We start from the raw sequence: 26,005 nt of genomic DNA on the forward strand, positions 1-26,005 counted from the left end.
CAGGGGTCGGGGGTATGGAGGGAAGGCTGGTGTGGGGTTCTGAGTTGAATGATCAGCCATGATCATACTGAATGGCGGTGCAGGCTTGAAGGGCCGAATGGCCTACTGCTGCACCTATTTTTTATGTTTCTATGTTTCTCTGTTTCTAAATAAAAAATGATGAGAGGAAAGATTTAGTGGCTAATAATAGAGAAAATACCATTTTTAAACATATGAAGAATACTAGGGATGTAAGAGTAGATATCAGAAAGCTGGAAAATGACGCGGAAGAAGTAGTAATGGCGGGTAAAAGATGGACGAACTGAATGAATATTTTGCTCCAGGCTGCGCTGTGGAAGACACCAGCATAATGGCACCGATAAACGTGTGTCAGAGTGCATCAGTGAGAGTAGATGTTATGACTCTGGAGAAGGCGCCTGTGAAGCTGAAAGCTCTGAAGTTATATGTCATCGGGACCAGTTGGACTACAACCCAGGGTTCTGAAAGTGGTAAGTGAAGAGATTCTGGAGGCAGTTGTCGTACTCCTTCATGTATCATTACATTTCAGAATAGATCCTGATGGTTGGAAAATTGCGATTGTCACTCCACTCTGGGAGAATGAAGGGAGGCTAAAGAAAGGAAATTATATGCCAGGTATCCTGACTTTAACGTGTTCGAAAATTCAAAAATTGAAAGCACATCTAAGATCAAAGACATTTGAGGAGAATGAACAAAGATTTGTCAAATTGATAATCGTGTACTGTAGTATAGTAATGCATATTGGAAGAAAAGATTGAAAAAACTTTTCTAAGTGAAGATAGTTTTTAGAAATCAGAGGTGAAAAGTGACCTTGTGCAATATTCCCTAATTAATACTTCCAGGCTTAGTCAGTGGTAAAGGAAGGGAAATGCAATTTCAATATTCATTTCAGGAGAAGTAGAATATAAAAGCAACAATGTAATGTTGACAGATATAAGATACTGGTCAGAAAACACTTGGAGGGTCCAGAGAGGTTACCGAGAATGATTCCGGGAACGCATGGGTTAACATGTTTAAACGAGGCGCTTCTGCTAGCTCCGTGTCTGTGCTCACTGCAAATGGTATCTCATTGAAATTGGTCGAATATTGAAATGCTTACTTAGAGTAGAAGTGCGGAGGGTGTTTCCTTTCGTAGGGAAATGTAGGATTAGAGAGCAGGGCCTCAGAAGAGAACGATGATGGTTTAGAACAGGGATGAGACGGAATATCTGTCGCCGGAGGGTGGTGTGTCTGAGGGATTAGTTGTCACATACGGTTACGGAGGCCAACGCATTGGGTGTTAGCAGCAGAAGTTGATAATTTATTGATTGCTAAGGATGTCAATGTCAATGCCAATGTCCGATAGAATGGGTTTGAGGGGGATAATAAATCAGCTCTGCCACATTGGCGGACAGTCTTGATGGGGCGAATGGCCTGTTCCTGTTCCTCTGTCTTATGGACCTATGACTTTATATAATTAATCTATATGTGTTACACGGTATAGTTACTATAAATCTGAACAAAAAGACATATGTCCGTCATAATAACCCTGATTCTGATCCTGACCTTTATCTCAAACCGTGGAAATCTCCTTCATTTGCGACACTGACGCCAATACCATCCCCTGACACTCAAATTCTGACCTAATGGTGTTGAAACAAATTTCCAAACTGTCCAATCGTACTATTTGTATCGGAGTGATGATTCATCAAGTTCGATTACTGAAAATAAACCATGTTCAATCATCATTTCAGGTGCAGTACTACGGTACTACATGGAGCTGCGATGGCCGAGTGGTTAAGGCGTTGGACTTGAAATCCAATGGGGTTTCCCCACGCAGGTTCGAACCCTGCTCGCAGCGCTCACATTATAGGCACAAAGAACCAGAAGTCCAAATACCTGCCAATAAAATTTAAACCCCTGCCTGCTGTCTGAGCGCTGCATCTTCCCTGAGCTGACTCCTGCAAAGACTTGGTTTTTACAATCTTTAGTACAATTCAGTCCAATGCATTTCTACTCACCGTAAAGAGTTCATTTCTATCCAATTCTGATCAATCTCCTTGAGGCAGCTTAAACTCTCTGCAATTTGGAGATTTACTGTCTCATAGAACTGAATGAAGGAACTATGCAGAGCAGATTCTTCAGCGTCAGCGGGGAGAAGCGGACTCCATCCTTTCACTTTACGATACACATGACGACGTCTTCTCATCATCTGTCAGACTCTGACTTTAATCAATTCCAGTGTTACTGCAGGTCTGGCAGAGTCCACACAAGAGCATTAGCGTCTCCCTCAGCTGCAGCTGGAGCATCCCCCTGATCAAATCTCCGGTACGTCTCTGCGCCTGGAGATGTTGCCGATCACGGGCAGCAAGCAGTAGAAGCGAGCAATGTGTGGCGAGTGACAAACAGTGTCATTGACTACAGATGACCCAAACCCTGATATTGCATGCAGTACAGTTGCTGACAGCAATACTATTCGTCAGCCTGAGGTTATTTAATTGATAATAGGGTCCTGGCATTTTAATCGCCGTTCTGTACGAACGTCAGCCGAGGAGGTCAGTCCCATGAGTTTAATTAGCTACTGAATAGAAAATTCCGAAACGTTCCTTCCAGTCTGGGGTCCAAGCCAGTTACAGATGGCTTCCGTCCGGTTATACCGTATGATCATGACTGCGCTTCCCCACGTTTCAAACTGTCTTCTTGCCTTTTTCACAATCCTAGATGTCCTTAATGTTTCAGAAATGCATCCATGTCCTATTTGAAGTAGCATCCTGTGTTATAATATCCACAACCATATCTCGCGGAGTATTTTATTGTATCAGGAATCTATGTGTGGTTATTCTGGTTTAACTCGGTTTTAAAGGATAATTCCTCATACCTTGAATTAATTTTCCTCGACTTCACGTCTCAGCCATGACCCTAGATTCAGCCCTAATTCTCTATTCTGCAGTTTATAGTTTTAACTTCAGTTGTTCGGTAGAGCACGTACATTCATCACGGAAGGTAAGTCACTCAAATTGTTCCGAGTTTCTCCAGTGCTACCGTACCTCAGCAAATAAGCGAAGTAAAATTATCGTCGCCGCACCAGCGCCGACCTCAGCAACCCTGTACAAATATATGACAATGGTTTCTCTATTTCTAATTTCCAATCTAGTTACAATAAACTACAATCTGCAGTTGCCTTGAAAAACTACCTGATCCACCTACCGGCTCGCCATCACTGTTTCGTGAACAGTTTCCCTTCATAGTCTTACCGGAACCTTTCGTCCTTATTTAATACCAGTCCCAACGAAGTACATGAGACTCACACATTCCTGCAATAAACGCTGCCGTCCAGTTTGAGCCCCTCACTCAACTAACCTGTCGGAGCCTAAATATTCTCATTGCAGCCCGTTGTCCGGCTACGTCACGTCATCAGCCTCACACGCTCAGCAGAACGGACAGCTCATTAATGAGGAACAATAGTAAACTGTCCTAACGCTTCCTGATCTAAATTCATCAAATCTGCAAAGGAGCAACGTCGACACAGCACCAGATACTAGTTTTCAGCCTGGGTGTCTCAGGTTATGAGATCGAAGCTCTGTCCGACGCGGCACTTTCCCGATCCGAGTTTCATTACCGACCTGAATGCCGATGTATTGAGTTCCAGCACAACACTGGAGCCGGTAACACGTTCTTCGATAAATCCTGTTCCTTCGGCTGGCGAGAGTCGAGAACTCGTGGAGTTGATAACCATTCCATATTTCTGTCAGTTCAATCATGTGAATGAACACGAGATTACCGAGGTTCCTGATTCAGTTTTTCAAAGGAAAATATTGAATATTACGGCCCCCACCCACCCCTCCACACCACACCCGCAGATGCTGGTCGACCCGATGAGTTCCCACTGCGCAAAATTTAATGACAGTGATTTAATTCACCCGCATCTGGTGACGGGTCTAATCGAGGGGGACATGTATTATAGGTAATTGGTGATTACCTCAAAGTGAACACGAATTTATATCAATGTACACATCTACGTGAACGCACAAGTGCAATGAAATATCTACTTGCTGATAGGTGGGGATACGTGGAAACGAGCCAAATGGACACGCCAGAACTCTTTATTTAGCTACGGTATTTTTTAAATTTGCAACCGAGTGTCTAACCATTGATTTTGAGTAGAAACAGGACGACTGACGTTGGTGTGTTCTACAGCTGTATGGATGCAGAACACCTCACTTCGTTCACCAAGGTACTTCCTTCAGTTAGAGTGCGGACGATTTATCTTGCACCCAAATCAGCACTGAGTTTGGAATTTTAAGAATTAATGACACCAATTTAATGTTAATTGCTTTTATAGTTGAAGAAACTGGATTTGTATCAATAACTATAACGTTGCGCCCTCACTCGCTCCCTCTGTTGGACGGTCATGTGCAAACGCATGAGCCATTTCCCCTCCTCAGTCCGAAGGGTGATAATACTTACGAGCCCACCAGCTCCGACTTTGAATAAACGGACGGAAAGATCAACTTCGTTTTGTTGTTGGGGTGAAATATTGCTCTCTGATAGTCAGGAAAACACTGCGGAGAAAGGTGGCCCAAAATGAACATGAAATTGGGAAATTGCCCTGTACCTCTCCCTCTCCTCCTTTCACACTACTCCATTTATCAATCTTGCCATGTCTTCAATGTGCCTCTCTTCCCTGCCTTATTCCATGTCTCGCTCTCTCTAACTCCACCCCCCCACACACACACATTCCTCACACCCACACTTCCCTCACAAGCTGAAGCAAAGGTTTAGAAAACAAGACAGCTGGGGTTGAGTGTAGGGGAGAGGGTGTGAACTGGTGTTGAAATGTCGGGGAGAACAGGAGACAGGACATGAAGGAGTCGCGTTTTTCCAACAAATCTGTTCCCGGAACTTTGCTTCAGTGCTCCCTTAGGAGACGACCACCGTGTAAAATTTTCAATTAGCTGAAAAAACTTGAATATTGAACCAATAAACTATCCACATATTTAAATAAGAAATGCTGTCCAGCCGAGGTTGAAGGGGAGGGGAATGTTTGGATTATGACACTGTCGCTGAACTGCGCAGACCGGTGCAAGCAGGACCGGGAAGAACTTTTCCCGTTTCATGTCACTCACTCTACAGACTCTCCATTGCTCCCTTGAGCGACGAGTCACCCGCCTGTTGCCGTACAAAAGCAGGTTCGCTGATCTTCCGTCAATATCACCCTCGCAGGTTGTCTCTGATGCGGTGTACAGACTGTGCACGCGCCGGACATCAGCCAACAACGCACAAGGCAACACTCCTCAAATGATGTGAAACCTGCTTACTCCAATTGGTGTGCGTGGATGTCAATCTATTGTGTTAACCAATGCGGAAATAGTTTCTCCCAGGTCTTGTTTTCTCCCGCAGACCCTGACTGGTTCTGCCTGCTTTAAGTCCTGTCAACCCGGAGCGAAACTCAACAACGTCCCGTTTTTATTGATATTTCTATCTATATGCTTCCGTCCAAAGTTTGGGGCGTTATCAGAGCATCGAATTAAAGACGGAGGACAGAAGTTTATATGCTTTCACCTCGGGAGAAGGAAGAAGACTTGGTGGAGGACACCGGAAGACTTTGAACGGGAAAATGTGGAATGGGGAGTGGGATTGAGAGCATGTTTGGGCCAGGCTGATCCTATTGAATGTCAGGGCTGGCTGAAGAGGACGATAGGCCTGCCCTTCTTTCTGTTGTCTGGGTGTTTAATGAAAAGGAATAAGCAGGCCTTTCTTGGGCCGGCATGCTATCCCAGTGGATATAATAGGGACAGATGCTTGGAGATGAATTATTCCCAATCTATGTCAATAGTCTGTCGAGGAATCATTTCCTAGTCTGAAAATGGTACAAAACTATATCTATCCTTTGTTAATGATGCAGCATTGTATAATTTATGTTACGCGTACTGTCTGTCTCTACGCGTCTGCAATGTGGGTGCAAGTGTTTCATCGTCCCTGTACCTCACCGTCCCTGGGCACACGGCAATAAACTCGGCTGGACCTGATAGCACTCACTCAGATTTCAGCAGATGAGGCCAGAGGAGTCGTGGTGAGTAATGAGGACTAGAGTCAAATGTGGACAATGTATGGTCATCCTGTCTACAGACAGACAGCATCTCTGAGTGTTCAGTAGGCGAAGGATTGAGATGCAGTGAGTAGTGAAGAAGATCAAATGTGTTTTCTTGAAGGTTACTGTCTGTAAGATCTCACACAGTTATTCTGGGGTTTATTGACTCCGAACCTGGGATACTTTTCAAATTCATGCTCTCCTTATCAAACAAATGTCATACAGAACAAATCTCTCCAGGTACAGTGGACAGCGGGTCGGGTAGAATTTGTGGACGGAAATAGTACACATTTCGGATCCACACACTGACTCTGAGCTGAAGGTAGAGGGTAGATGACCAGTGTGGGGAGCTGGGAATGGGGCAAGAGTTGGGAAGGAACTGGAGAGTGCAAGCCAGGAGGTGCGGCAGTCAGTTGGATATCGAAGACTTGTTTATGCCACAGTGGTCGCTTTTACTCGTTATTCGTTATCTATGTCGGCAGATTTGATGTGAAATCACGTCTTGATCAGAAGATTTCTGCATGACACAAAATTAGGCGGTGCTATTGAATTCTCTAACTTCCGCTAATGCCCCACCTCCGTCTTGTACCCCATCCTTTATTTATTTCTTTACACACATCGTTTCTCTCACTCTCCTTTTTCTCCCTCTGTCCCTCTGACTATACCCCTTGCCCATCCTCTGCGTTCCCACCCCCACTTGTCTTTCTCCCCGGGCCTCCTGTCCCATGATCCTCTCATATCCCCTTTGCCAATCACCTGTCCAGCTCTTGGCTCCATCCCTCCCCCTCCTGTCTTCTATCATTTTGGATCTCCCCCTCCCCCTCCCACTTTCAAAATCTCTTACTAGCTCTTCCTTCAGTTAGTCCTGACGAAGGGTCTCGGCCTGAAACGTCGACTGTACCTCTTCCTAGAGATGCTGCCTGGCCTGCAACTTGGATGTGTGTTGCTTGAATTTCCAGCATCTGCAGATTTCCTGCTGCTTGCGGTGCTGTTGATGATTATTGCAGATTACAGGCTTATCTAGATCAGTTAGAGATGTGGCGAATGGATCTCAATGCAGATAAGTACACTGTGGTGCGTTCTGGAAATCAAATTTACAAAGCACTCGTGTTGTAAATGGCATGGCATTAGAGAGTGCAAATGACACGGGGGGCCCAGGGCACATGTGCACAGTTCGCTGATTTCGGCGTCACAGGTCGATAGAATAGACCGTTTTCTCACGCCGGCCTTCCTGATCCAGGGCAACAGGAAGGAACATAAGTTGAGACATTATAATGCAGTTGTATAGGTCGTTGTTGAGCTTGTGGATACAGTGCCATGTACAGTTTTGGACGCTGTATGAGAGAAAATATCCCGACAATCTTTAACGAATGTGAGTAAGTTATACAATGACGTTGTCAGGGCAGGAAGAATCGGGTTATATTAAGGGTTTGTCCAAGCTTGTCATTAGTTCTTTACAAGAGGAGGAGGATGCGATTTAAATGAGGAAAGGCAGAGATAAGGACAGTGATAGCAGTCTTTCTTGAGCATGGGAGACCAAAACGCGGGAAATGGATTTAGAATGAGAGGGGAAGATTTGAAAGGAACTTGAGTAGCAAAGTTTTCACAAAGAGGTTTCATGAATATGTGGAATGAGCTGCCAGAAGTAAGATTAGGCAGGTATTACAGTTTCACGGAAGGCCTGGGGTTGGATGAATATGGGCCGCCCGCAGGAAACTGGGATTCGCTGGTGGTATTGTTGGTCGGAATGGATTTTAGGCCGAAGAGCCTGTATCAATTCATAATTTCCTCACAACTCTCATCAGTGGAATGCGTCAGGTATCATTGGATAGACATGATATGGAAGTTAATGGTAAATGAGAATGCTTGGTTGCGAAGCCAACTACTGCTGTGATCAGGAGATGGAGATACTGTCATTTTGCTGAGCAATCAGATTGTCTGTGACTCACTTTCCGCTTCTTATGGACCATGCAGAGCAATGGAATCACGTGGTACTTTCATCACCGGGACACATGTGCAAACAAGAAGAGTTTGATCAACCGCCAGCAGGCGGAATCAGAATGGACAGAGGCATGTTGACTGTCCTTTTTCTAATGAAACTGTCCGGCTGGTGCACATGCAGATGGATGGCAAAGAGATCAGATGAAGAGACTTACTCGAGCGCTAAATGGACACAGAATATTGTCATTAAACGGTCTTTGATCCCAGCGCTAAAGCAGACCTGATTAATGAAACATTCCAACAGTTCCAGTGCAGGCACCAGGAATGATCGACTCACCCCAATCAACATACACAGATTCCTCAGAGTGAAAGCAGCAGGGCATCCTTTGAGGGAATAGAGAGACCAAGGAAGGACTTAGTTTGGGACAGCAGGAAAAGACGTAGCAGATGAAATGCAGTGCAGAGAAACGTATGGACATGCACCTTGGTAGAAGGGATGATAGAGTAGACTACTTTTTTAAATGCAGAGAAACAAAACGAAGGCGCTAAGGAACTTCAGAGTCCTTGTGCAGGATTCGCTGAAGGTAATTTTGCAGGTTGAGTTTGTGGTGAGGCAGGCAAATGCGATATCAGCCTTCATTTCAAAAAAAACAATACAGTATAAAAGCAAAGATGTAATTTTGAGACCTTATGGCCTCACGGAGCATTGTGAGCAGATTTGCGTCCCTTATCTTAGAAAGCATGTGCTGCCACTGGAGAGGGTTTAAAGGAGGTTCATGAAAATGATTCCGGGATTGAATGGCTTCTCATATGAAGAGAGTTTGATGGCTCTGGGCCTGTGGTGTCTGGAATTCAGAAGAATGAGGGTTGACCTCATTGAAACCTATGGAATGGGGAAAGGCCTTGATAGAGTGGATGTGGAGGGGATGTTTCCTGTGGTGGCAGAGTCTAAGACTAGAAGACGCAGCCTTAGAATAGAGGGAATACTTTTTCAGCGGAGATGAAGAGTAAGTTATTTAGCCAGAGTGTTCAATCTGTGGAATTTGTTGCCACGAGCAGCTGTGTAGTTCAGGTCTGTATGTATATTTAAGACAGATGTTCATAGATATTTCATTGATCAGGATGCAAAACGGTACAGAGAGAATGGGGCTGAGAAAACAATGGATCATCCATCATGAAATGGCGAAGCAAACCTGATAGGCCAAGCGACGTAATTCTACTGTATCATATGGTCCTATGATCCTGATTCAGGAGGATGTAGGCAAAAAAGAGACGGAAATGCTGTTGTTGTTACAGTAGGTTGGTAAACACGGTAAGTTACAGTGAGTACAATAAATTATAGTAAGAAATATTCTAATTCCCTGACCGGGAATCGAACCCAGGCCGCGGCGGTGAGAGCACCGAATCCTAACCACTAGACCACCAGGGAAGCTGCAAAAATGCTGCACTCAACGATAGACAACTACCCAATAAGGAAATACAAATTAAAATATACATAAATAATTAAAATGAAGAAATAAGTGAGCTGTACCGTCATTGAAACAATGGGTTGGGGAGCCAGTTCAGTGATGGACTATCCACTCTGGTTTATTTTCAGTAAAGGGTGAGAACCACAGAACCACAGAACCATAGAACATTACAGCACAGAAACAGGCCTTTTGGCCCTCTTGGCTGTGCCGGACCATTTTTATGCCTAGTCGCATTGACCTGCACCTGAACCATATCCTTCCATACATCTCTCACGCATGCACCTATCCAAGTTTTTCTTAAATGTTAAAAATGAGCGCGCAGTTACCACTTTCTCTGGGAGCTCACTCCACACTCCCAACACTCTCTGTGCAAAGAAGCCCCCCACCCCCAATGTTCCCTTTAAACTTTTCCTCCTTCACCCTTAACCTATTTCCTTTGTTTTTTTTTTTCTCTCTCCTCTAACCTCAGTGGAAAAAGCCTGCTTGCATTCACTTTATATATACCCATCATAATTTTGTATACCTCTATCAAATCTCCACTCATTCTTCTACGCTCCAGGGAATAAAGTCGCAACCTATTCAACCTTTCTCTGTAACTCACTTTCTCAAGTCCCAGCAACATCCTTGTAAACCTTCTCTGCAGTCTTTCAACCTTATTAAATTCCTTCCTGTAATTTGGTAACCAAAACTGCTCACAATACTGTACTCCAAATTCGACCTCACCAATACCTTATACAACCTCAGCATAACATTACAACTCTTATACTCAATACTTTCATTTATAAAGGCCAATATACCAGAGGCTTTCTTTACGACCCTATCTACCTATGACGCCACTTTTAGGGAATTTTGTATCTGTATTCCCAGATCCCTCTGTTCTACTGCACTCCTCAGTGCCCTTCCATTTGCCTTGCATGTTCTAACTTGGTTTGTCCTTCCAAAGTGCAATATCTCACACTGGTCTGTTTTAAACTCCATCTCCCATTTTCAGCCCATTTTTCCAGCTGGTCCAAATCCCTCTGCAAGCTTTGAAACTCTTCCTCTCTGTCCACTGCACCTCCAATCTTTGTTCAACAGCAAATTTGCTGATCCAACTTACCACATTGTTATCGAGATCATTGATATAGATGACAAATAACAATGGACCCAGCACTGATCCCTGTGGCACACCACTAGTCACAGGCCTCCACTCAGAGAAGCAATTCTCCACTACCACTCTCTGGCTTCTTCCATTGAGCCAATGTCTAATCCAATTTACTACCTAACCATGTATACCTGGCGACTGAATCTCCCTAACTAACCTCCCATGCCAGACCTTGTCAAAGACCTTACTGAAGTCCATGTAGACAACATCCACTGCCTTCCGTTCATCCACTTTCCTGGTAACTTCCTAGAAAAACTCTAATAGAGTTGTTAAACATGACCTACCACGTACAAAACCATGTCGCCTCTCCCTAATAAGTCCCTGTCAATTCAAATACTTGTAGATCTTTCCTCTTAGTGCTCCACCCAGTAAATTACCTACTACCGACGTCAAAGTTACCGGCCTATAATTTCCCGGATTACTTTTACAGCCTTTTTTAAACAACGGAACAACATGAGCTATCCTCCAGTCCTCCGGCACTTCACCCGGAGATACCGACATTTTAAATATATCTGCCAGGGCCCCTGCAATTTCAACACTAATCTCCTTCAAGGTCCGATGGAATACCCTATCAGGTCCGGGGGATTTATCTACTCTGATTTGCCTCATGATAGCAAGCATACTCCTCTTCAACCTGAATAGATTCCATGACGTCACTACTTCTTTGCCGTATTTCCATTGACTTCATGCAGTTTCCTTACTAAATACAGACGCAAAAAAGACGTTTAAGATCTCTCCCATTTATTTTGGTTCTGCACATAGCCGACCACTCTGATCTTCAAGAGGACCAATTTTATCCCTTACTCTCCTTTTGTTCTTAATATACCTGTTGAAGCTCTTTGGATTATCCTTCACCTTGACTGCCAAAGCAACCTCATGTCTTCTTTTAGCCTTCCTGATTTCTTTCTTAAGTACTTTTTTGCACTTTTTATACTCCTCAAGCACCTTATTTGCTCCCTGTTTCGTATATATGTCATACATCTCTCTTTTGTTCTTTATCAGAGTTCCAATATCCCTCGAGAACCAAGGTTCCTTATTCTTATTCACTTTGCCGTTAATCCTGACAGGAATATACAAACTCCGCACTCTCAAAATTTCTCCTTTGAAGGCCTCCCACTTACCAATCAGATCCCGCTCCACCATCTGCTCTGGCATTAGGGTTCCCATCGCCCTGAAAATCTAGTTTAAATCCTCCCCAACAGCACTAACAATCCTCTCTGCAAGGATATTAGTCCCCTTGTAGTTCAGGTGTAGCCCGTCTCTCTTGTACAGCTGCCACCTACCCCAAAAGAGGTCCCAATGGTCCTGCAATCTGAAACCCTGCCCCCTACGCCGTTTCCTCAGCCACGTGTCCATCCGCCAGAGCATCCTATTCCTACCCTCACTGGCACGTGGCACAGGTAGCAATCCTGAGATTACCGCCCTTGAGGTCCTGCTTTTCAACTTCCTACCAAGCTCCCTATACTCACTCTTAAGGACCAGCTCACTCTTCCTTGCTATGTCACTGGTACCGATGTGCACCACGACATCCGGCTGATCACCCTCCCACTTCAGAATGTCATGCAAGCGATCAGAGACATCCTCGACCCTGGCACCCGGGAGGCAACAAACCATCCTGGATTCTCTGTCACGACCACAGAACCTCCTGTCTGTACCTTCAACTATCGAGTTTCCTATCACTACCGCTCTCTTCTTCTTCCACCCTCCCTTCTGCACTGCAGAACCAGACTCAGTGCCAGAGATCCGGCTGCCGCAACTTGTCCCAGGTAAGTCGTCCCCCTAACAGGTCCCAAATCGGTATACATTTTGTTGAGGGGTATAGCCGCAGGAGAACCCTGCTCTGCCTGCCCCTTCCCCTTCCCTTGCCTGACGGTAACCCAATTACCTGTGCCCTGCTCCTTTAGCGTAACTACCTCCCTGAAGCTACTATCTATTAACTCCCCATTCTCCCGAATGTTCCGGAAGTCATCCAGCTCCTGCTCCAGTTCCCTAACGCGGTTTGTTATGAGCCGAAGCTAGATGCACTTCTTGCAGGTGTCGTTGTCAGGGACACCGAAGGGATCCCTGACTTCCCACATCCTGTAAGAGGAGCATTGCAACATCCTGTCTGGCATTCTCTCTACTCTAAACAAACAAAACAAAGCTTACCGGAACCGACCCTCGCCTCTGCCTGTTCACGCCGAAGCCTGTTGAGCTAAAGCCATCCCACTCTGCTCCCTCTCACTCCACTGACGCTCTCTTCGCTGCCCACTGTATATGGTGGTCTTTTTTTTCCAAACCTTTGGTGCTCTACGTTACGCGCCCGTGCAGTCTAACCTCTTTTGCCCGAGCAGTGGAGAAAATAAACTTCTCTCCGAGATTCTTTACTCCCTCGCTCTCGGCCGCTTACTCCTCACAGATTCTATATACTCCGTTCCCCGCCACGTCCATCGAACTTGTCTGCAAGATGCCACTCGAGTTCAGAAAGCGCGATAGTTACTGATGCGGGTTTTGGGAGACAACATCCACCTTTAATTTGAAAGTTAAAAATGATTTGGCATATCCAGGTGTATAAGGAAAATCACGTTTTATAGATAGATCAGGTGTTTTGAACATGTAGCAAGAGGTCTTACAAGGTCTCAGATGGTAAGCTAGCTGAAGGATGAGAATACGTAGGTCCGTTGTGAGTTGGACAATTGCATACAACGTAGGCCCTCTGAGAAGATTCACAGGAAACGAGGGATGTTATTCTGAGAGGAGACCTGCAGGTGGAATGATCAGTAAGTACGCAGTTGACACCAGAATTGCTGGTGTGGTCGATAGTGAAGAAAATTGGGAACTGGGTCAACGGGGAAAGCAGGTTACAGAATGGCTTAGGCATGAAGAATGTGGTGCAAATGGACAGTTAATCCGGGAGAGAACTTATACAGATAATGGATACCTTTAGATAAAGCCAGATGGATCCCTGAAATTGGAAACAGAGACAAAGAGAAGGTGAAGGAGCTGTATGGCCCATTGACCTGAAACAGTAACATCATTGGGACCCAAAGTCGGGATGTCACCTTAAAACACTTCATCACGTTGGTTAGTCCACACCTGTCTGCTTGTGTACATTTGTGGTAAGTACAATATTGAAGGGGTATGATAAAACTTGGGAGGCTGTAGAAAAGAATCCCATGAGAGAAGGAAGTCATGGTGCAGATACGGGAGATCCTCTGTTGAAAACTATAGGCATATATTACGGGTCGTATCTCTGACGCCTCTGCTCCACACTCGCTCGGTTAAACTCAGCCGATTTTTTTGAGGGGGGACCGGTTTACTGATGATGGGAGCAGCCCCTTCATTAAAGGGACTGCTGTTCCACTCTCAGGAACATTTCCCTCAGCTTTCTGTTATATCTTTCAGTCAGGAGTTCCGGTTCGTTGCCACTGGCGGATTCGACAGCCCGGCCCCGTGAGGCCAATGAGGACGCTTTGGATCCTCCGCCTTGTTTCCTGTTAAACGCCGTTTCCTACATGCTTTCCACTACTAACTAGCTCCTAACACCGGCACTCTGTAATCACAGCACTGGCCTGCACACCCATTCTGGCTTCGATTCCCCGTGGCCAAACTGCATGTTGTCAATACACACACACATAGTGACCGCGGTGTGGCTGGATTGGGAGCCCAGATCTGGAAAGACTGTCTGGGGCCCTGAATGGTGGTAAGGGAGGAAGTGTAAGGGCAAGCCACTAAGTACATCTTTCCCTCCCCCCACCTCTCTCTGCTTTCCGCAGGGATCGCTCCCTACGCGACTCCCTTGTCCATTCGTCCCCCCCATCCCTCCCCACTGATCTCCCTCCTGGCACTTTTCCCTGTAAGCGGAACAAGTGCTACACATGCCCTTACACTTCCTCCCTTACCACCATTCAGGGCCCCAGACAGTCCTTCCAGGTGAGGCGGCACTTCACCTGTGAGTCGGCTGAGGTGATATACTGTGTCCAGTACTCCCGATGTGGCCTTCTATATATTGGTGAGACCCGACGCAGACTGGGAGACCGTTTTGCTGAACACCTACGCTCTGTCCCCCAGAGAAAGCAGGATCTCCCAGTGTCCACACATTTTAATTCCACATTCCATTCCCATTCTGATACGTCTATCCACGGCCTCCTCTACCATAAGGATGAAGCCACACTCAGGTTGGAGGAACAACACCTTATATTCCGTCTGGGTAGATCCAAACTGATGGCATGAACATTGACTTCTCTAACTTCCGCTAATGTCCCACCTCCCCCTCGTACCCCATCCGTTATTTATTTTTATACACACATTCTTTCTCTCACTCTCCGTTTTCTCCCTCTGTCCCTTCTGACTATACCCCTTGCCCATCCTCTGGGTTCCCCCCCTCTTTTCTTTCTCCCTGGGCCTCCTGTCCCATGATCCTCTCATATCCCGTTTGCCAATCACCTGTCCAGCTCTTGGCTCCATCCCTGCCCCTCCTGTCTTCCCTTATCATTTTGGATATCCCCCTCCCACTCCCACTTTCAAATCTCTTACTAACTCTTCCTTCAGTTAGTCCTGACGAAGGGTCTCGGCCCGAAACGTCGACTGTACATCTTCCTAGAGGTGCTGCCTGGCCTGCTGCTTTCACCAGCAACTTTGATTTGTGTTCCTTGGTTACAGAATAGATGTTTTGTAAACTCTCCATCTATTTTGCCAGTCCTATACTCACCAGCAAGATACAGTAATTCCAAATCCAGGCAGCCGAGTTTCCATCAATCCCATGCCTTCTGACCTTCTGGGTGATTCTATTGTGGGGGCTGTTTTCGAACGCCTCACTCAATTCCATACAGAGAGCCTCTACCACTCTACCCTCATTAATTTGTTTTATCACCTCCTCAGAAAATCATTCAGGTGCGCAAAGCACGACCCTCCCCTCACAAAGCCACTTCGTTGAATCTAGTTAGGTTTTTCCAGATATTTTCAACCCTATCGCTACGAATCCGTTTCAAAGGTTTAGCCTCCATTAATGACAGCAGTCAGCGTCTTAAAATTCCCAGGACTAATGGGAAATTTAAAATTAACCAAGTTCGCGGCCTAAGGTAGAGGAAGTCAGTTTTAGAAAACCTAGCATATTTATTTTTCACCGCAGTCCCTTCTTACATGTACACACTTAGTCCAGCGGTCGTGGAGCATACGGATCCCTTCTTTTTAGAAATAGTCCACAGCAGGGATGATTGATATGTTCGTGGCCTAAGGTAGAACGATATGAGGTATTAATTTCACATTTTCTGCATTATCAATCAAAGAGTTGAACTGCACGCTCATCTAACGAGAGCGGCTTGAACTTCCAGGTGGTGCACAGTAGGGGTAATGGATGAATTAGTGTCCTAAGGTAGAAGGAGATTAGTTATACAGCTCTGGATACATGCACGTGCAGTTCAACTCTTTGTGTGAAAACACAGAAAGTTTGAAGTTAATAACTCGTCTCCTCTCTTAGTCTAAGAACATATCAATCACCCCTGCTGTGGACCACTTCTGGAGGTCCAAGACGCTGACGTCTACAAAGAAGGGATCCGTATGCTCCACAACCGCTGGACTAAGTGTGTAAATGTAGGAAAAATAAATGTGCTAGCTTTTCAAAAATTGACGCCTTCTACCTTAAGCCACGAACTTACCAATCACCCTTCAGAAACTGCTGCTTCTCTCATCATCTTTCTAATCCTATGAATAATAACATTCCCGATCGTGTTTGGTTAGAGAGATCCTCCAATTTCTCAATTGCATGACTTTGAAATTAACTGAGCTTTTGTTCCATTGATTATCGAGTATCTGTTTCGACTTCTGCAATCTATCACACTGTCCTTTTCAACCATTATTCGCTTGCTCTTTGTCCAGTGTCGGTTCTGTGTTGCACAGACCCTGCCGAGGATTAGATCAATCACACACCAGAGAAAAACTGCGGAATCTACAAATCCAAAATGCTGCAACAGCTCTGCAGGCCAGGCGGCATCGATGGAAAAGAGGAAACGCTCGACACCTTGGGCAGAGACCCTTCGGCAGAACTGGATTTGTTTTCTCTCTCCAATCCTGCTGCCTGAGCTGACGGCTTCCTCCAACATTTCGTGTAGGATTAAACCATACCAGTTCCCATTTCGCTTTAGTGTGTCTTTTGTTCTTGGTTTCATGACATCTCCACTCTCAGCAACCTCCCCTCCTCTCTTTCTCTGAGAGCTAACATTCTGATACTGGATGTTAGTTCAAACGAGAAGAAAAAATGAAAATCTACAGGTGGAGACAGAGGAGACAAAGAGCGTGAAGGAAAGGACAGGTTATGATGGGAGCAGGAGTGACTGATACCGTCGAAAATGTGCTCCAAGACCAGACAGCTTTGTCAGAATCGGGAAGAAGGGTGACAGGATCGCCTCAAGCTTCCATTTCAGCGTGGCTGGAGGTGAGATGAAAGGGGGATTTCTCTGGAACGCTGAGGCCAGGATGTCGTCGGGCTCGGCTGTAAACAACTGTTTTGTAACTCTGAGGCAACACGCACAAAATGGTGGTGCAACTCATTAGACAGGAAGCAAGTTCGAAAGGAGAAAAACTTCCAACGTTCCGCACTGACAGGCTTCATGAGGACGCTGGTTGTGTGTGTGTTATTTGTATTTCGAGCATCAGCAGATTTTTTAAGCTTTGCTTGTAACTCTGTTCGCCATATTGTTTCATTTACTTTTAACGCGCTGTGAGGTTTCACTGCAAATGTAATGGCTTCTTTGTAATGTTCAGTGCTGAGGTAACGGTTTCTCTGTAGCAGCAATGTTTAGGTTATTACCAGAGATAAAAGATTACAGGTCAGCCAATAAGAGATTGTTGCAATGTCTGTTGATCCTGGAAGCAGTTATTTCCGCGGGCTTTTGCCAGAGGGAGAGGAAGAGATGAATAAAGAGGACACGAATGGAGAGACTTGTTAGACCACCGGACGGGGTGGACTCGGAGCGGGTGTCCGAAAGTCGGCGACACTCGGAGGAGACCGATAGTGGAAGAAGGACTACTCAACTGCGTGAGCTACAACTTTGTGTACAGACTGGTTATTATTAAATCTTATGATTTGGGACATTGTTTTTCTTTTATATTTTGTTCCTTACTAACCATATAGTCAAAATAAGAGTTATAAAGCTTAATCGCTTAATCACATAGTGTGTACTGTTTGTGATTTCGGGGTACTGATTTGTATCGGGGACATATCGCGCAGCATCCACACAAACGAGATCTCTGACGTTTGACCGGGCAGGGGACTATCACCCCCTATATTAAGCCGCAAGGCGATTCGGGTGTTACATACTCACGTGAAGGTATGGAATAGGAGCTTGAAGACAACTGAATTGGAATAATGTGCAACATTTATTGCTAACGTTTCATGAGTTTCAAAATTGGACTCAGTGGGTATTTCACAGCATTCCTGAGTTGCTCTCGGAATTTTCTCTGAGTCAGGGTGTAAATACACTTGTTGGTGCAGGAACTGAGAATCTGCAACATTCCTGATGACTCTTCTATAATGTAAGTTGGATCCGTGACAGCATAATAAACAAAATTCATTGAAATCCGTTGATAGAAGTAAAATACCACCTGTGTTACCCACAGCGATATAAAAGTACCGGTTATGCTGAAGAGCAAAATGATGGATTTGCGTCGACTCTCTATCTCCCGGTCCTTGGCCTTTTCTCCTGTCTTTTGCCCCCGGAGCCCTCTGTGGGCTCGACTGGCCGCTAGAATCCTCCTGACAGTCAGAATATTGAGCAGTAAAATCAGAAAGAATGGGACACAAGGGGTTAAAATGCGGAAAAACATCATAAATACCGCCCACGAGGGAGAATTTCTGAAGTTCGGTGTAACAATGCAATACCAGGGAACACTATCAATTATTACCAAAGGCTCCAGTGTAAAGTACCATGGGACACTCTCCAAACAGGCCAGCACACTCACTGTCCCGATAACCACAGACGCCATTCTCCCGGTGCAATATTTTCTTTTCAGCTTCTCACAGCAAATCGATCAACGGTGAAAGCGACAGTCAGCCAAACAGATGCTGCAGTGCTCGCAAAAATCAACCATGTACCGAGACTGCACACAGGGGTAATAAACAGGAATGATCGGGGAAAATAAATCCATGCCGTCCACATCAGCAGCGGCTCCGAGATAACGACCAGGAGATCGGCTGCTGCCATTCCCACCAGGTACCGAGTGACACATTTGGAGAGACCGCACTTTCCCCGGGACAGGATCACGATCGCCACCAGGTTCGCTGGAAGAGAGTCAGGAAAGAGCAAATAAAGAAAATACTGAGCATCAGCCAATGCAGCAATCTCGGGCATCATGTTATTTCTACTTTATTCCTGCAATTAACGGTAGAAGGGTGAAGAGCTGGCTGAGACGTGGAAAGAAATTTACACATTAAAATAAAATCGATATGATCCGAATATGGATTCCTTTCTGATGAGCAAAATGTGAAGAGGCGGTGGAAAGATATAACTGGGTAACATCAGACACAATATTGATTGGAACATTTTCTATCGGCGCCATCCCCGTCTGGTATGAATGAAATGAATAATTCCGGTCGCTGATTGCAGGGTTCTCCCATTAGACAATCATCAACATCGATGCGGTGGAATAGCCGAAGGACAAAAACAGAAACAGCAAATACAAAATAACCTGCAGATGCTGTGATCATTTTCAGTCCTGACGAAGGCCCGAAACGTCGACTCATCGTTTCTAACTGATGCTGCCTGACCTGCTGAGTTCATCCAGCGTACTGAAAGAAACAGCAAATCCCAGAACCACTCATCCAGGCAAAACAGAATAAGTGGAAAAACAGTAAACATGTACTTTCTATAAACTGTTGTCAGAATGGCCCAAGACACGACTTTGTCTACAAGCTTTCGAGACCTGCTGCTTGGGGCGTAATGCTTCAAGCATTGCCGTGTTTGTTTACTATTTCAGCATTTGCCGCCTCGCTGCCTTTACAACAGAACAATGTCTGATGTCAGCAGTTACAGCACAGTCTGGCACAACCTCACAGATAGACCTCAAGCCTCCCAGTGAACCCATCACAGGGAAACCGGGGAGAGGAATTTAACGTTCGGCATCGGACTTAGGGACGCAGTCAGATGTCCGTAACGGTGTCACATGTAGATGTAATAGAATACATTTCACAGTATTGACAGGTAAGAATCACCACGTCGGTCCTTTTAATTGCTCAGCAACGACGTCCAACAAATGTTTCACTTTCAGTCACACTGCAGACATTTATTAAAAATCGTCAAGTTTTATGCTGCAACATGGGACTCCTCACATTTCATAGATTGTTAAATTTATCGATGATCTGGTCATTACACGTATCGCACACAACCGCTAACATACAAATGCAGATAATCAATTGGTTTCATCTCCACGGCTGTACAAACACAATATTAAAAAAAAACAGTGCAGCTGCTTCGAGAACAAAGACAAAGAGACCCGAACATCACATTGTTGAACTCAAACCGCTGGGCGAAAGAGATCCACAGAGATCCACCGAAGTTGGCGGATTCGCTGAATTCCTGCAACGGTTTACTATTTGATCCAAATATGAGAAACCACTTTCGCCAGTTTCGATTTCATTCCTAGAATGCCAAATACTTGGACTGGACATGTGGCAATGGGAACCAGCGACAGAAACAATCACTACATTGACATTCAACTTCAATTCCCACCGACGGCAGCCGACACTGCGGCTTACCAGGAATTCCAAGGGCTGAAATAAAGGGATAGTAAACTTTTCCTATACGGAAGAAGACTGGATCCACCATTTCAGTGAAGAAAATATGCGACTTCTGTTGGTCCTAAATTCACAGCTCCGGTAGAAACTCTGAGCTGATGCATTCAGAACGGGACTAATATACACACAGGATCAGTCTCCAGAGATACGGTTACAACACTGGCAAACTTCTTTTAGTTACAGTTACTTGATCAAGCACTTTATTTCGACATCATTCTCTTTGATGTAAATACTGGGCTGAGTGAAAACAACTGCATGAAAACTCTTGAGCAGTAAAGACCTGCTGGGCAGACCGCAGGAGTTCCAAAGACAAAGACCAATACAGTACAGACACATTTATATTTTTATAATGCACAAATGGTCACTCATTTCCACTTCATGCTGTAACACAGTGCCAACTAGGTAGAGACACTGACCTGGACCCCAGATCCCAACCTACGATACTGGGAGGACAGCAACAACGTGGTTGGCAGAGTCGGTATCGGTTCAGGATAGGAGAAACTTATGGAGAATTTGTAACTGATGAATGTGATGTTAGTGGAATTTGGGAAAGGTTCTGATTAGTACATGGGGTTCTGGATAATGTGCGTGCGAGGACTGAGAATTGGTATGCAGGTCAAAAGCAGACAGAGAGAATTAGTTTGAGACCATAGCTGTTCCTAGCTTACACTGGTGATTTGGATGTGAGGACGAAATGTATTATATCCATGTCGGCTGCTGTACAGGGCTGAATTCAGGGTTAGAACTCAGAGAGTGATTGGGGATTCAGACAGAAGTGAATGGGTTCAGTTGTGGCAGATATGCAGAACATGCAAAGACATCCATTCCGAGTGGAACTAACTGGAAACGTAATTTTAACATATGGACAAAAATGCCGATTCAAGGCCACCTGAGGGCCCTGTTACTAGATCACTAAGAGTTAACATTCATATACATCGAATAATTAGGCAGAAAAATAGTACCTTGTCATATTATGCCAGATGATTAGAGAAGAGCGTAGATGTCTTATTGGAGGTGTCGTATGGGGTTCTGATGAGAATTCATCTTGAATATTATCACCAGGACTCGTCACACTTCCTCAGGAAAGTTATCCCTGCATCAGAGGGACTGCAGGGATTATTGCTCGCACCGATGGACAGGTTCTAGAGATGGCAGAATGGTTGTGTGGGAGGGGAGGGCGGGAGTTGGCGATGCTGTGTGAGCTAGGCCTGCATTCTCTGAGGAAAACTGGTGTATTTCATAAGAAGTAGGAGCAGGAGTAGGCCCTCCGGCCCGCAGAGCGTCCTCCGGCATTCAATGAGATGGCTGATCTGACACATTTCCACCTACCTGTCCTTTCCCCATTACATTTAATTCCCGTACAATGCAAAAATCTATCCAACCTTACCTTAAATATATTTACTGAGGCAGCCTCACAGCTTCATTGGGCAGAGAGTTCCACAGATCCCTCATTATCGGCAAAAGCAGTTCCTCCTCATATCCATCCTAAATCTACTCACCTGACTCTAGAGGCTATGCCGCCTAGTTCTAGTCTCACCTACCACTGCAAACAACTCTCCTGCCTCTAGCTCATCTACCCTTTTCATAATTTGGTATGTTTCTATAAGTTCTCCTCTCATTCTTCTGGATTCCGGCAAGTAACTCGCAGGCACTCGTAGGTAATCTCTCCTCAAAGTTTAACTCCCTCATCTCTGGTATCAATCTGGGTTAACATCTGCCCCGCTTCCAAAGCCAAGATATCATTCAAGTGAGGAGGTCAGAACACCACACAGTATCCAGGTGCGGCCTTAACAGTACCCTGTACAGTTGCAGCATAACCTTCCTGCTCTTAAATTCAACCCCTCTACCAATGAAGGCCGACCTTCCATTTGCCAGCTTGATAGCTTTCTCCACCATGCAAACCAACCTTTTGTAATTCATGCACAAGCACTGCAAAGTCCCTTTGCACAGAAGCATGCTGAATAATAATCTGCTCTTCCATTTTCCTTCCAAAGTAGATGATCTCGCATTTACCAATATTGTACTCTGTCTGCTAAATCCTTGTGCAATCACTTAACCTATCTATACCTCTCTGCAGACTTCCCGTATATTCTACACAATTTGATTTTCCACTCAATTTAGCATCACCAGCAAACTTAGATATATTACTCTCGACTCCTTTTCCAGATCACTAATCTATATAGTGAACAGTTGTGGCCCAGCACTGATCCCTGCGACACACCATTCATCACTGCCTGCCAACCAGAGTAACACCCATGTATCCTAACTCTCTGTTTTCCCTCAGTTAACCAATCCTCGATCCATGCTAATACATGACCCCCATCTCTATGCATCCTTTTCTTATGGATATGTCATTTAAATGACACCTATCGAAGGCCTCTGGAAATCTAAATAAATGCTTCTCTTACATAGAGCAATCAAACCCGCATTCACCACTTCCACTGGCAGTTAGTTCCCCAGCTCTAACTGAGGAAGATGATCCACCCCCCCCCCAGTTTCCCCATGAATACTTTGACTTTCACACTAAGCATTTGACGTTTAATCCGAGTCTCACACAATCTGAGGTGAAAAAAGTGTGCATACATTCACCCTACCGATATCTACTGACCATATATCTCCTGAACCTGACCAGAGGGCTTAAAAAGAGGATCTTCATAGCAGTCATAGAGTCCATTCTCATGTACGGGTGCGAGACGTGGACACTTACCGAGACTATGCGAAAGTCTCTAGATGGTTGCTATGCACGAATGCTCCGGATGGCTCTTGACGTGAGTTGGCAACAGCAGATGACAAACGTCGAGTTCTATGACGACGTACCGATGCTCACCACTAAAAGAGAGGCGAGAAGTCTGCAACTAGCGGGGCACTGTCTATGACACTCCGAGCTACCTGCCAGCCTAGTCATCATATGGGAGCCCAAGCATGGGAGGATGAACCCTGGCGCCCTCCCAAGACTATGGCCAACACGCTCCTAGAAGACAGCGGCACGGCTAATGTAGATGAACTGAACACACTGATGAGGGAGAGGGAGAAGTGAAGAGTCCGTCATCGTGCCCGACGCCGGCCCCTAGGCCTGAGTCGACATAGTACTAATAGTAGTTGTAGTAGAATATCTTTTATCATTTTGAACACGTCTTTAAGAGTTTTGAGTACTTTTAAAGCTGTTGACAGAGTTGAGATCGTAGCAAGAAGTTTTGATAAAATGATGGGCTCAGACTAGCCCTGACGTAACGGCGGTGGGACTGTCGGTTTAATTCAGACTAGCCCTGACGTAACGGCGGTGGGACTGTCAGCGCCTATCGGTTCTCCATGTGAGGCGGGACATGGCCTGTCCATACTGTCAGGGAGCAGGAGAAGGGAGCCGAGCTGGCTGACCCACAGGCTAGGGTACCCGTAATTGGGGGCGGGGATTTCAGAGACAGGGTTCAATCATTTCTGATGAGTGAGGGGAAAGAGTGGTCGGATTTGGAAAGTTTGATTAGTTCCCGTCCCCCAGTGAAGAGTGAGGACCCTGAGTTGACATCAGCCCTCACCTCCCTGGCGAATAACTGGCCCAGTGCACAGTCACAGAGTCCCCACCAGAAATGAAGAATATTCTCTGGAATAACGTGCACCCCCGAGGGGGAAAAGGAGTATGAGATGTTGGCGGAGCAGACACGTCAGTTGTTAGATGCGTGGCAGTGCTCTGATGACGTAAGGCGACAGACATTGGTTGAAAGTTTGAAGGGGTTGTCAGCTGATGTGGTGAGGGTTGTGAAAACTCGCCAACCCACAGCTACCCTCACCCAGTATCTAGATACATTAGAGAGCTTATGGTGGGGTTTCGGAATATGTGTCTGGAGAAAGGGGAGAAGCTTTCTGATTACAATTTTTGGCTAGAGAGGCAACTAAATTGTTTGCGGCGCAGAGGGGGTCATTAATGCGGCTGAGGTGGATAAGTTAAGGATGGATCAGATAACCAAGGGCGCCCAGTTCAAAGACATAATTGTTTGGGGTCTCCGAAAGTCCTGTAAAACGCGCCCCCACCATCCTTTCTTGAGATGATCGGAGAGGTGCAGGAGGAGGCGATCGCGTCGGAGGAGCGGTGTTACTCCGTCAGCAAGGTACAGTCCTCGGTAGTAGCCCCTTGCGGGGAAGTGACCGCGGCCAGCCCAACCCAGGGAGTGGTGATGGAGATTGTGGCAGAGCTGAGAACTGAGATGTCCCAGGTGTTAGCAGAGGAGGCTGCCCTAAGGGGGCGGGCTACGCAGAGGGGTGCGGGCGGCCGGGGCTCCAAGAGAAGAGAGGCAGCCGGTATCATCTGCGATAACTGTGGGGAAGAAGGCTAATTCAAGCGGGAACGTAAGCGGCAGGAAGCCCCACGGAGAGTGAGCCCCCGGGTACCTAAGCAGGGAGAGGTGTCGGGAAGCTTAGAGGGGACCCGCTGAGGGAACGGCCTGGTGTCTCTGGGGGAACACGTTCCCAGCAATATACCAAGGAACTCCCGAAAGCAAGCGACACTATTCCTGAAGCCTTAGTAGGACCATGCTCCAGTATGTCACTACGAATAGATGGTATTTATGCTAAAGCCATACTCGGCACCGGGTCGCAGGCCACATTACTGTACGGTTCGTTGTATAACCGGTATCTGAAGCATTTAGTATTGACACCATTCGGCGCACTGGAGATCGGAGTCTCAATGCTGTGTTAATCCATACGACGGTTACTTGTCAGTGAAACTGTATTTCTCGGAGGCCTATATGAGAGTGTCTGAGGTCTTTGATACATGACTGCTGGTTTGTCTGGACCCCGCTGAGGAGGGCGGCGTTCAATTCTAGTGGGGACTGACACCCCTCTTGTGATGTGGCTCATGGGAGCGTGCAAGGAGAAGGCTGGTGAGAGCTTTCTGGAGACATTGTCCTTGAACCCGATGTTTCGAACAGCTTTTCAGGAAGTGCGGGGCTGCATTGAGCCGGAAAACGAATTTAAACGAGGGACTGTGTGGTTCACCCAGGCAAACCCAAAGGTAGTACGTCCCGGGGAAGCTTCCTGGAGTGTCTGCGGGTGTGGCACTCTTAGTGGACGCTCCGGAAGACCACGAGGGGCAGTCGGGTTTTCCTGCTGGTGTACTGGTGAGGCCCGAGCTGCAGAAGCCCTAGGTTATACAGTGGAGCAGGATGCGAGAAAGGCGAACAGAAGAAGAGGGGATGGGGAGGATTTTTTTATATATCTGAGAAGATTTACATTTTTATTACTGTAGGCATCCCTGGAAGTGACCGCTGTGGAGTAGCAAATCATAAACACAAGAAATTCTGCAGATGCTGGAAATCAAAGCAACACACACAAGATGTTCGATGAATACAGCAGATCAGGCAGATCTGTGGAAATTAATACACAGTTAACCGTTCGGGCACAGTCCCCACATCAAGGGCGTGCCCGCCATAGGGTGACTGCTCTTGGGGGTCTTTCTCTCGGAATCGATGGAGTAATATCCTGAATCTAATGATCTCTTACAAACGTAGATTTCTTCCTCTATAGAGGTAGTGCTATTTTCACTAGAATCCAAGAGTACTCCAGGACGCATACAACAAACGTGATAAGGAGCAATCACACAT

General features: G+C 45.9%; 2 non-coding genes across 2 annotated transcripts; one reads left to right on the top strand and one right to left on the bottom strand.

Annotated features, from left to right (window-relative positions):
* The first annotated feature begins 1,776 nt into the window (after window positions 1–1,776).
* On the top strand, window positions 1,777–1,858 carry trnas-uga (transfer RNA serine (anticodon UGA)). Its single transcript has one exon. It is a non-coding gene; the product is annotated as a tRNA-Ser (tRNA).
* A 7,528-nt stretch (window positions 1,859–9,386) lies between these two features.
* trnae-cuc (transfer RNA glutamic acid (anticodon CUC)) lies at window positions 9,387–9,458 on the bottom strand. Its single transcript has one exon. It is a non-coding gene; the product is annotated as a tRNA-Glu (tRNA).
* Window positions 9,459–26,005: the final 16,547 nt, after the last annotated feature.

Source organism: Mobula birostris, chromosome 13 (assembly GCF_030028105.1).
Source record: "Mobula birostris isolate sMobBir1 chromosome 13, sMobBir1.hap1, whole genome shotgun sequence".
NCBI classification, from domain to species: Eukaryota; Metazoa; Chordata; class Chondrichthyes; order Myliobatiformes; family Myliobatidae; genus Mobula; species Mobula birostris.